The sequence below is a fragment of the Artemia franciscana genome, chromosome 12 (genome assembly GCF_032884065.1).
Source record: "Artemia franciscana chromosome 12, ASM3288406v1, whole genome shotgun sequence".
Taxonomy (NCBI): domain Eukaryota; kingdom Metazoa; phylum Arthropoda; class Branchiopoda; order Anostraca; family Artemiidae; genus Artemia; species Artemia franciscana.
The window spans coordinates 23,344,734-23,357,388 of NC_088874.1; the positions used below are offsets into that span (position 1 = coordinate 23,344,734).

The 12,655-nt window shown below is 34.1% G+C and overlaps 1 protein-coding gene across 12 annotated transcripts in view; it reads left to right on the forward strand.

Moving 5' to 3' along the window:
* LOC136033883 (uncharacterized) overlaps positions 1-12,655 on the forward strand; it is a 611,411-nt gene that overhangs the window by 270,162 nt on the left and 328,594 nt on the right. The window lies entirely within an intron of this gene.

Genomic DNA, 12,655 nt, shown 5'->3' on the forward strand with positions numbered 1-12,655 from the left:
AATAATTTCTGTTCATTTTAAGTTTTAATGTCACTCCTTACTTTCAATTGATTTTTTTTTTCATTTAATTTCTGATCGTTTTTCAAGTAACACCGGAAAATTCATAAGACACAAAATGGTGTACATGATCTTCGAATGCCGTATAGTAAAACTAATCTATCAAGAAGTAATAAATAAAATAGTTTTTTTCTACATGTTAATAATGCAAATTAACTTTTTGTTCGTGAATTTTCCAATGTCCTATGTGCATTTGGTTGTTTTTCTTCTTTTTTTTTTTTTTTTTTTTTTTTTTTTTTTTTTTTTTTTTTTTTTTTATATATATAGAGTCAAAGACTAGAATGTTTTGTTTTACAGTCAAGAACTGAAATGTTTTATTAAAATAAAATTGTTTACATATTATAAAGTTAGTATTATAAAGTAAGAATTATTTTCTTAACATGTCTCTTTCTCAATAGCCCCAATTATTGGCTACTGCCATTGGTTCCTACTGAAAAATAATGCCACTTTAGAAAAAAAATATAAATATACATCATTTGCATTACCTGGCCTATTAATAAATTTTCAGATAAGTGCTCTCCAGCCTTTTCAGTGACTTAAAAAGGGGACAAGAACTTTAATTTTTCCATTTGAATGAGGCCTCTGCCGATCTTCTAGGACAATTGGTTCGACACCGTTCCTCTTATTTTACCATAATTGCGAAACTTACAGCCCTTTCCTCAGGGACTATGGAGGGTCACAGCAAGGTTATAAAATTACCATAAAATAAAAACCCGGTCAGAAAAATTGGCAAAATAAGGTAAAATGAATAAAATAAGGTACTCCCTTGGATATATAGGGTAAAATTGCTGTTTTATTGGTGCCAAGTAGCTAGAAGACCAGTTTGAGCTTTTTACTTTTTTTCGTCTATCATTTTTTCAGCTTTTAATGAAAATGATTAAAGATTTCGTGTTTTCTATGCTTAAAAAGGTAATTTTGAAAATCAAAAAGCAGAAATACTCCTAGCGTAAATAAATTCAAGTTTTGCTAAAATACTCTTTATTTTAGGGCCCAAAAATTGGGGTAACACTCATATTTATATTAATATGCTTTGATTCTCGTAAGGTAGAAGGCAGAAGCCAATTTTAGCCCAATCTCCTGACATTTCAAACTTCTTTGAATTTCTGGACTATCCCAAATCAAATTATATAGCTTTTTTTATGATCCTCCTGTCCCTTGTCAGGAGAAAACCCATTTATGAATTTCAGTTTAGTTTTTATTATTATTTTTTTAACGATATAACCTCTTTAAACACACTCATTTATCAGTAGTAAAAAGAACGAGCGTGTCCCCTTCCATTTCATTCCGCTTCCATGTTGGTGTAGACAATAAAATAAACGATCGTTTATTTTGCCCTTCGTTTATTGTGACACCAATAGACGGTTGCATTGCTGCTATCGATGTTTGCTTTACCCAAGCGTTTTTTTCTGTCCGATGTGTCCGTCGCAATAGTATCTTATACATATAGTATCTTATACATATAGTATAATAGTATCTTATATCTTATACTAAGAAACGCTCAGTAAAAAACGCTTGGTATAAAACGCCAAGCATGTCTCGGCGCTAAATGGCGGTCTGACTTCACAAAGCGCTTCAGAATGATGAAGTGTATTCAAGTAAAGGTGGTTATAATTTTTGAAGGTTCGAACATTGCCTGAAATAAAATTCTGTGTGTGGTTAAAGATAATCTACTGTCTACAGTCTCTCCGATAACAGTGAAACGCTAGCAGCTCAAAAAAATGCCCCCTTTGCCCAAGATTTTCAAAACTAAAAATCATGAATTTGTCAACTGCAACTTATATATAGTTGAATGACTGATCTTAACGTAATATTTAGTTCTTTTATTATTATTATTAAGTTCTTTTATTATTGTATTTATATTATCTTTGAATATTTATTTCATAAATACATTTTAATTAATTTTCACATTATTTGATTATTAAATATTAAACTGTTATTATTATCATTATAATTCAAATCTTTTGATTTTCACGCTGAAGAAGAGGAAGCGATTAATTTTTTTTTTTTTTTTTTTTTTTTTTTTTTTTTTTTTTTTTTTTTTTTGTTCTGGTCATGATGAAATTTGGTGCCGTTTTTACAAATCGGCACAAAAAAATAAAATATATCACAAGCTCAAATAGGCATCGTTTTGTTTGCAAATCGGCACCGATTTACCATCACCAAAAACACCGATTACTACATCGCCAAAAGCGTAGTTACTGGACCTTTGAACTATCCTAAACTATTCTGAAGAACTTATTCTGAAATCTCAATTGGGTGGAGAGGATTTGGGGGGAGGTTAACTGGCCTCTGATCGCTTTGGTCACTTAAAAACGACACTAGAAATTTTCCAGCCCTTTCCAGAAGGGCTCTGGGGATCAGTTTTATCCCCAAACGCATTTTTATTGGACCAAACAGCTATTCTGAAGAAAATGGCTACTTCAAAATTTTGATCAGGAGACTTTGGGGGAAGGGGTACAGCAAAGAAAGGGGGGCTAATTAACCTCCATCCTTTTTGGTGATTTAAAAAGGCCACCACAAGTTTCAATTTCCGTTCCAATGAGCCCTCTGTCGATGTTTTAGGACTATTGGTTTTTCAGGAGCTATGGAGGATCAAATCAACACAAAAACTTAGTTATTAGACCTTTTAACCATACTGAAGATAGTGGCCATCTCACAATTTAGGTGGACAACATTGGGGGAGAGGGCTCGGGGTGTGTGGGGCTATCTACCCCAATCCTTTTGGTCACTTAAAAAGGGCACTAGAACTTTTAATTCCATTCAATGAACCCTATGAATATCTTTTAAGACAATTATATTCGATATGATTGCCCGTCGGGAAAAAGCAAATAAATAAATAAACATGCATTCATGATCCACGAAATACAAAATTCTGTATTTTTGTAGATCGAAGCTTGAAACCACTATAGCATTCTTTGATGCTTCGAATCTTGTAGTGTGAATTTTGTTAACATTACTTGGCCTTTAGGGTTTGTTTCCCCCTTTTTCGAAAATAAAGAATATTTTCTCAGCCTCGTATCTTTTAATGGGTAACCCTAAACTTAACGAGCCTCATATATTCGGAATCCGCATAATAAGCTGATTCTTTTGATGTGTCTATTGATACAAAACTCCGTTTTTAGAGATTCTGTTACTATTGCGCCGCGTCGCTCCTTACTATAGTTCGTTATCAGGAACTGTTTGGTAAGCAAACAAAATTTGCACATAGTTTAATAGCACTGACGTAACAAGGAAATTCATGCAAAACAGCTAAAGTTGTTGCACAATCGTTTAAGATATGAAGTGTTTTATTTCCTTTTTTTTGAAGAAGGAGCCAATTCATAACATTTTAAGTGGTTACAGATCCTACAACTATACTGTTCCTAAAATTTTGATTAGCGTCCCCCTCCCAGGAGCGTAAGTTGTTATGTGGAAGGGGGGCGTAACTGCCCCTCCCATAACAAGGTTTGCCCCCGCATACCTCAGTGTGTCCCCCAGCTGAAATTGTTTTTTCGGAAATTGTCCGAAATCTTATTAAAACTAAAATAAACCTACAGATCAAGCTAACAGATCAGTTTTTTTTTAGTACATGCTTACTTTTGTAGTGCTATGAAGTTCCTTTATAATGCTTTTATAGTCCAAAATAGTACCTTTATGGTACCACATGGCTTTTTTACTTTTTACTGTCATTTTCCCTTAATTTTAGAAAATTCGTTGCAACTTTACCCCCCTCCCCAAGATTTTGACAAAATTACGCCACTGCCTCCTCCCTGTCTCCCACAAAATTTACACGGCCAAATTTTAACAGCAAATTCGTTTATGAACAAAATTATTTTTTTTTGGTATTAATTTAATAATATAGGGTTCAGTCCCCTAAAATCCTAATTTTAGCTTTTTTTTCGACAAAACTGTAAATAGACCACTCTTTATTAGCTATCATCAAATCTACCTTGATGTTGCTGATAGTTTTTTTTTTTTGTCGACGGTAGTGGAGCCTGTTTCCACTCTTAAAGTTACCCACTCTCTTTGTAATGCACTTTAGAGCCGGTATAGGTAATATCTTGATATTTACCTGTGCTCACTTTGGGATTAATCCGTCATTTTTGGTAGCTTCTATTATAACCACAATAAACAAGCCCTTTTTAAGTGACCAAAAAATTGGAGGGCACCTAGGCCCCCTCCCACGCTCATTTTTTCCCACAGTCAACAGATCAAAATTTTGAGATAGCCATTTCGTTCAGCATAGTCGATAAACTTAACAACTATGTCTTTGGGGCTGACTTACTCCCCCACAGTCCCCAGGGGAGGGGCTGCAAGCTACAAACTTTGACCAGCGTTTACATACAGTAATGATTATTTGGAAGTGTACAGACCTTTTCAGGATGATTTTGTGGTTCGGAGGGGGTGGTTAAGGGGAGGGAGCTACGTGGGAGAATCTTCCCTTGGAGGAATTTGTCATGGGAGAAGAGAAATTCCATGAAGGGGGCGCAAGATTTCCTAGCATTATTTAAAAAAAAAAACAATGAAAAAATAAATATGAAAAAGTTTTTTCAACTGAAATTAAGGACCAGCATTAAAACTTAAAACGAACAGAGATTATTACACATATGGGGGGGGGGGTCCATCTCTTCCTAAATAGCTCGCTCTTTACGCTAAAGTATTTTTAGTAATTTCAACTATTTATTCTACAGCCTTTGTGATTCAGCGGTAAATCTTAAAGAATTGGGACAAAATTAAAGCTTTAATGTAAAGATTGTGGCATTAACGAGGGGGCAAACCCCCTCATATACATAATAAAAATATACGAATATAGAAGTTCGTTACGTAAGTTAATTTGTAAGTTATGTGTATTTTTTACTAATAAAAACGTTCGTTAAAAATTAAAAATCCTAGTTGCCTTTTTAAGTAACTGAAAAATTGGAGGGCAACTAGGCCTCCTCTCCCACCCTTTTTCTCAAAATCGTCTGATCAAAACTAAGAGAAAGCCATTTAGCAAAAAAAAAAAAATAATAATACGCAAATTTCGTTTTAATTATTCATTTGCGGAGAGCCAAAATAAAAATATGCATTAATTCAAAAACGTTCAGAAATTAAATAAAAAAAACAAGTTTTTTTTTAACTAAAAGTAAGGAGCGACATTAAAACTTAAAGCGAACAGAAATTACTCGGTGTATGAAAGGGGCTGTTCCTCCCTCAACGTCCCGCTCTTTACGCTAAAGTTATTTACTGTTTAATAAAGTAGCATTGAGAGAAAGAGTAAAACTTTAGCGTAAAGAGCGGGACGTTGAGGGAGGAACAGCCCCTTTCATACACGGAGTAATTTCTGTTCGTTTTAAGTTTTAGTGTCGCTCCTTACTTTCAGTGACAAAAACTTGTTTTTTTTTATTTAATACTTTTCTGGACACGTATCTCAACTATTGCCTCAATTGCGGTCGAGTCATTTATTTATGCCAAACCAACTTCAACCAAATGAAATCAAACAATTCGTGGCAACGAACTGTAGTAAGGAGCGACCCGGCTCAATAGTAACCGAAGCTCTAAAAATGGAATTTTTATACCAATAATTACATTAAAAGAATCGCATTTTAATGCTGATTTTAAATATCATGAAAAGAGAAATCACCAATGCTACAGCAAGAAAAAAAAAAAAAAAAAAAAAAAAAAAAAAAAAAAAAAGCCTTAACCCTACTCATCCATACAATCACATAGGTCAAACAGCATAGCCACACACAATCAACCATAAAGAATAATCCATGGACAGGCAGTCATGTCGTCAATAAGTATAAGTCGTCATTTACCGAACAATAGAAAAAATAATATAGACAAATAATTCAGAGGCAACACCCAACATAAGGGCTCATCAGGAGAATACACTGGCCTATATAGGGTTTCGCCACTCTAAATTCTCTACCCAGCACAGTGTTGTGGCTACCACAGAATATCCATGGCATCCCCGCGTCAGGTATCACCCCCAAAATACATGCCTATGAAAAAAAAAACAGCAAATGTAAAACAACCAAGTAAAACCAAAACAAGCTTATCTTGTTAATCACAAATATTAACACATTGCAAAAAACCTGAATGAACTAAACAATTATAGAATTCATCTTTACCATGTGGCTAATTTTTAAAAAAAAATCCGCTCAATTAGAAACTCAATTCAAAATAAATGGCGCTGTGACAACATTTCTCGAACCTCCGAAATTAGTTAAAAATTTCTTTAAGTATTTCTAGATAATTCTTTTGATATTTATTTAAAAGTCCGTTATAATGAAAACTAAATTTTTTAAATTGCCAAGTTAATTTATTTGCAGAAAAACCTCTTGATATCAATTTTTGGCTTAAGATTTTACATCTATTTTTAAAATCAATATAATTACTACAAATCCTTGCATAACGAAGTAACTGTGAGAAAAACGCTGAATATGTGATATTTGAGTGTATATTACTTTCAGGGAATGGGAAACTAATCACTTCAAAATCAAAATCATCCGTTTTATTATACATTTTAAAACTTAATTTATTATTATCACAAATATTAATATTTAAATCTAAGAAATGATCTTCATGACCAGCGCCATGACTAGGCTCAAGAATAAGCTCTGATGTATATATATTTTTAGAAATATCAATGAAATCCTTACAATTTAAGACCAAAATATCATCTAAATATCTTTTATTATTTGACAAAGCATGTTTTAAATTAATTGGATTATTCTTATCCATCATATATTTATATTCTAGTTGACTTAAAAACAAGTCAGCTATAAATGGGCTGGCATTCCCCCCCATAGGAATTCCCATAATTTGCTTGTACAGATCACCCCCAAATCTTATATAAGTATTGTATAAAACAAATTCCAATAACTCAAAAATCATATCCAAGCTGTAACATCTCAAGTTAACTGTAGTATTAAAGCAGTTTGTCCATATGGCTTTTTTATTATAACTGTCTATTTTTAAGAACCTTTTACTAGATAAGAGGAAAGATTTCTTTACAACAGTTTTTAAATTATCAAACACTAAATTAAGTGATAAATTAGTATATATTGTCGCAAAATCGAAAGACTCAATTCTTTTAGCTGAAACCATTGTTAAAGAATCTATCACCTGCAGTGAATTATTAACACTCCAATAAGTTTCATCAAGATCAGTTATACCCGTCAGAAGTTAAGAGACTGAGAAAATTTGCCTCATTTTAGAAACTAGGGGGAAACACCCCTTAAAGTCATACAATCTTAACGAAAATCACGCCATCAGATTCAGCGTATCAGAGAACCTTATTGTAGAAGTTTCAAGCTCCTATCTACAAAAATGTGGAATTTCGCATTTTTTGCCAGAAGACAGATCACGGATGCGTGTTTATTTGTTTGTTTTTTGTTTGTTTTTTTTTTGTTTTGTTTTTTTCCCCAGGGGTGATCATATCGACTGATTGGTCCTAGAATGTTGCTAGAGGGCTCATTCTAATGGAAATTAAAAGTTCCAGTGCCCTTTTAAAGTGACCAAAAAATTGGAGGGAACCTAGGCCCCCTCCCACGCTCATTTTTCCCCAAAGTCACCGAATAAAAATTATGAGATAGCCATTTTATTCACCATAGTTGGAAAACCTTATAACTATGTCTTTGGGGATGACTTCCTCCCCCACAGTCCCCGTGGGAGGGGCTGCAAGTTACAAACTTTGACCTGTGTTTACATTTAGTAATGGCTACTGGGAAGTGTACAGGCGTTTTCAGTGGGATTTTTTGGTTTAGGGGGAGAGTTTAGGGGGGGGGGGGGGTTACGTAGGAGGATATTTCCATGAAGAAACTTCTCATGGGGGAAGAGAATTTCAATGAAGGGAGCGCAGGATTTTCTAGCATTATTTGAAAAAATAATACAAAAATAAATATGAAAAGTTTTTTCTACTGAAAGTAAAGAGCAGCATTAAAACAAAACGAACAAAAATTATTACGCATATGAGGGGTTTACCTCCTCGTTCTACCTCACTCTTTACGCTAAAGGGTTTTTAGTAATTTCAACTATTTATTCTACGGCCTTTGTGATTCAGAGGTCATTCTTAAGGAATTGGGACAAAATCTAAGCTTTACTGTAAAGAGCGAGGTATCGACGAGGGTTGAACCCCCTCATATACGCAATTAAAACATACGAATATAGAAGTTCGTTACGTAAGTTAATTCGTAAGTTGTGTATATTTTTTACCAATGAAAACGTTTGTAAGAAACTAAAAGTTCTAGTTGCTTTTTTAAGTAATCAAAAACCTGGAGGGCAACTAGGCCTCCCCCCTCGCTTCTTTTTCCTCAAATCTTCCGATTAATTGCATTAATTTATATGCACATTTCGTTTTAATTATTTATGTGCGGAGAGCTAAGGTCAAAACATGCATTATTTCAACAACGTCCAGAAATTAAATAAAAAAAAAACAAGTTTTTTAAAATGAAAGTAAGGAGCAACATTAAAACTTAAAACGAACAGAAATTACTCCGTATATGAAAAGGGCTTTTCATCCTCAACGCCCCGCTCTTTACGCTAAAGTTCCTTACTGTTTTAAAAATAGAGTTAAGAGAAAGAGTCAAACTTTAGCGTAAAGAGCGAGGCGTTGAGGAGGAAAAGCCCCTTTCATATACGGAGTAATTTCTGTTCGTTTTAAGTTTTAATGTTGCTCCTTACTTTCATTTAAAAAAACTTGTTTTTTTTATTTAATGGCAAACCAACTTCAACCCAAATACGGAGATTTCATACTCATTTTCAGAATCCAATCGCGTTCAAGAAGTGGTTATTTACCCTAATCAAGAAAAGCTGTAAAAATAGTCCTTCAGAAGAAAAATGTATGGATCTTAATAACTACCACATGCCCGTACAGCGACATCCTAGACCCATCTGTATACCATCCCTTTAATGATATTTCTTTAGAAAAGTATATAATTTACCTTAGCATTAGCATGTTCCATGATCGGGCCAGTTCTTCTTTGACAATGCTCATAAGAATGAACAATAGAAATTATTTGACTCGAGACAGACTACTTGAAGTCAGGTTGACAGGTTTCGTGTGCAGTCTTTAGAATTTGATTAAAATTTTATTTCTCCGTAACAGGGATGACAGTTCACGAAATACGGAGTGAAGACACCAATACAGTTGAAAGGAGGGCTCAGAGCCGAGATTGTTTTAAGGGAGAAGGTCAATGTTGCAGAAAACCTTTTTTTTTTGGTTTTCTCAGTCACGAAAGGAACAGTTGATGTCGTTTACATGATTTGTTTTATTAAATGGCCTTAAATACATTAGAAATATGCTGAAATACCATAGTTTTTACACCTGTTTGTTGGAAGAAAAGACTAACACTTATGAAATATTTACACCGACTATTGATCAATTAAAGATTGAGCGGGTACTTGGGTGCTAGTCTGAAACTTTAAAAAGAACTTGATTTTTCTGACCAATATAGTAAGTGAAGTTGGTGGTGTAAGATTCGGCCGACGCTCAATGGTGACAATGTAAAACCTGCTTGGTGTACAAACTCTCTAATTATAACAGTGTAAAGGCAATTCCATTTATTATTTGAGATTTTAGTTAAAGATATAATAGGGTAAGGAACCGGGTATCAATCTATCGATGTCTTTCACAATCATCTTTTTGGCACTAACTGTCTTGCAACTAAGGATTTTCCAGACATCCGCAATTGCAAAGCACCTTCATTAATTACCGAAATCATGTCTGCATTCCTAACAATCTCTTTGAAGCTTAAAGTTTCAAACTTGTAATTTCAGTCTTACAATATATTTTTGTCTACATTACAATCTCACAATTCAATCTACAATCTTGCAACCTTGTACTACAATTGTGTTGGCATTATTATTTGGGGAGACATCCGTAAAAGCTGGGCTCTCCCCTTAGGTATATGTATCCTCATATCAGTAAAAGCTGGGCTCTTGTCACAGGATATCAGTAAAGACTAGGCTCTCGCCATAGGTATATGTATTTTCATATCAGTAAAAGCTGGGCTCTCCCCATGGGATATCAGTATAAGATGGGCTCTCCCCATAGGTTTATGTATTCTCATATCAATAGAAGCTGGGGTCTCCCCATAGGGTATCAGTAAAAGCTGGGCTCTCCCCATAGATATATGTATTCTCATATCAGTAAAAGCTAGGCTCTCCCCGTAGGATATCAGTAAAAGCTGGGCTCTTCTCATAGGATATCAGTAAAGGTTAGGGTCTCCCCATAGGTATATGTATTCCCATATCAGTAAAATCTGGGCTCTCCCCGTAGGATATCAGTAAAGGCTGGGATCTCCCCATAGGTATGTACATCCTCAAATAGATATATCTGCCCCTCCACTTTTGTAGTTAGTGCAACTTTCTACTTTCTGGCCTCTTGTAACATGAAACTGGGACTAGTTTGTGCTAGTAGACCTATTTATTCAGCCCCAAACGTGGCTTTTCAGCAACTTAAAGAGGTTTTGTCTGACCAGCTCACATAATTTTCTGTTTTCAATACTATTTTTTCACGATCCCAATTATGTATTGTTTTCCTCATTTTTTGGGAGAAACATATATTGTGCCTCGGCTATTGCAAGGATGCAGTGAATGTATTTGTGAATTTTTGTTATTTTTGATGAAATCATTTGGAATAATTTAACTTTGCACATTAAATATAATTTTGATTTTATTTCAAATTGCTAACTATATAACATATAAAATTCAACCGTTGTGAAAAGTTGCTTTGAAAAGAGCTTAAAATAACATATTTAAAATAGTCTGAGAGCTATTTACAAAATAAAATTCTAGTGACAGAGTTTATTGGGTTTAACTGTTTAATTATCTTAAAACTACAAAAAAATATTAGTCCTCAACTGCAAAACTTACTTGACTAACCAAAAAAACAACGACAAAAATTAAATATAGATAAAGATATTTTTAACCAGGGGAGTAAAAAACACTTCTGATTAACAAAAACAATACAAACTAAGGATTCATTTGGCTTTTGAGAAGATACACAAAATACTTAAATAATTGCATGACATACTCATAGGGATGAAGGATATTTCCCTATTGGAAAATTTATAAAACTGCATACGAAGCTGGATAAAAAAAAGATCTATAAAACTGATCTTGTCAATATTTACTGTTATCTAATATTTACTTGTAGGTAAAGTTCCAGTTCGTCTGCTTCATTCAATATTCCTGTGCTTTTCCCTATAATATTACTGAACATTGAAGTCAGTCACACATGAACGATTTATGAAGCATCAAGTGGTCAGTAAAGAAAGGCAGAAAATTATCATGGGAGATCATCCGCTTAATGAAGTGTAATGATGATTTTCAATATGGCACCCCGTGTCCTAAAGCATGCTTTTCTTCAATGAATTGTGCCCGTTTTAAAGAAAATGAAACTTAAAGAAATCCTTCAAAGTAGAAAAGAGATTGATCTGGACTTCAGGTGCTGGTTTTCTCAAGAATAGTAAAAAATCTTCTTCCGAAACAAGGGGTTCCAATCCTCTTCTAAATATTGATTCGGGATCCACTGGCCATGCTTTTCCTTTTCTAATTAGACTATGCCCGCGGGCCTAGTGTGTGAATGGTTTTTCAACGCGATCCAAAAAATGAAATTAATACAAACAAGGGTAAATTATTATTGTCATATTTTTCTCTATATAATTGCACTGCCATTTCTGAGATTGTGCCAACAGACGCAATTTTAATGACAATTCACGAAGGTGTTGATGAACACCTTTTCGTTCCAAATTTCCAAATTTTACTTTTGGAACTCTCATTTTTGGGGATTTTTAAGAGAGAAACCACCCCACTCTTGGGGACGAGCAGGGAATTTTTGAGAATCCCCGAAATTTGGGGACAATTGAAACACCTTGGTAGATGTCTAGCAGAAATTCTGCGCTAACATTTGTATCTATACAACTGTGCCTCAAGGAGTGATCAGAGATGTCAATTCACTAAAGCATTTGGGGGAGGCAAAATGCACTTTCCAAAAGCCAAGGGGTAGGAAACAATTTTGGTTTCATTTTTCTATGAAAATACAAAACAAGGGCATTAATCACTGAAGATACCCAGAAAAAGGTATTTTTCAAAATCTGGGGCGAGAGGGTTGAAAATCTAGAGGAGTGAAATACACCCCCTCCCATTGACGCAGCTATAAGTAATAGATCAATTTATGTCCTATAAATAAGGCAGCCTAGCCTTCCAAAAAAGGAGAACTAGTTCTATAAGAATTTGAAAGCCATAATAAAGAAATAAAACTTTATTTGTTTTTAAAAAATGTGATGATTTAAGACATTTAGAAACAGGGAAATTTTCTGACAGCCCCCTTGCATCATCACTAAACATTAACTATTTCTGTCATGCGAAAGCTGCATTATAAATGCTGCCTGTCTCTCAAAACTTCCATCTCAATTTTAATAAATTATGCATGCTCTCGTGTTTAATAACAAGGGCATATCGCACATTTAAAAGATGATTCGTCCTAAAAGTCCTTTAACGGGTTTTTTTTCCAAAAGAGAATTTGCAGATCGAAAGAAATTGGTTTTATCATTTTTTTTTTAGACTTCCGGACGGAATAATTTGTACGATCATGGTTTCAGCAGTTGCTCCAAGCTAGTAAAGAAGAGGC